The sequence below is a fragment of the Corvus brachyrhynchos genome, unplaced genomic scaffold (assembly GCF_000691975.1).
Source record: "Corvus brachyrhynchos isolate BGI_N302 unplaced genomic scaffold, ASM69197v1 scaffold200, whole genome shotgun sequence".
Lineage (NCBI taxonomy): Eukaryota > Metazoa > Chordata > Aves > Passeriformes > Corvidae > Corvus > Corvus brachyrhynchos.
In genome coordinates this window covers 601,233-601,602 of record NW_008236184.1, presented here as the reverse complement: position 1 = coordinate 601,602, position 370 = coordinate 601,233, and the positions used below count along the sequence as shown (strand labels likewise).

Genomic DNA, 370 nt, shown 5'->3' with positions numbered 1-370 from the left:
TCACCGATCCTTCGTCAGGAGCCGGGCCGGGAGGAAAACAGCGATCTTTCGGTATTTCCCTGTGCCATATAGGGCAGGAATAGGAGAAAGGTGCTGGGGCGGCCGGTCCCTCGCATCATGCCTGGGGGAGCGTGGCGTGGCCGGGGGTGGGTTTGCCCGAGGCACGGAGCTGTTCGTTGTTGGGCGCTATTGGCAACCGCGATGGAGAAAAAACCTTTTCGCAATACGTGGTGAAGTGACGACCTCCCAAGGACGATCCTGCCGCGTCTGCATACGCGTGGATCTATATCCATCTATCTGTGTCTCTGTCCGCATCTTCCCACGAGAGCGGTGGGACGGCTCGGCTTGGAAGCGGGTCGCAGGGCGGTCC

At 60.8% G+C, this 370-nt stretch overlaps 1 protein-coding gene across 1 annotated transcript in view; it reads left to right on the top strand.

The window, feature by feature from the left end:
* TLN2 (talin 2) overlaps positions 1-370 on the top strand; it is a 181,689-nt gene that overhangs the window by 34,521 nt on the left and 146,798 nt on the right.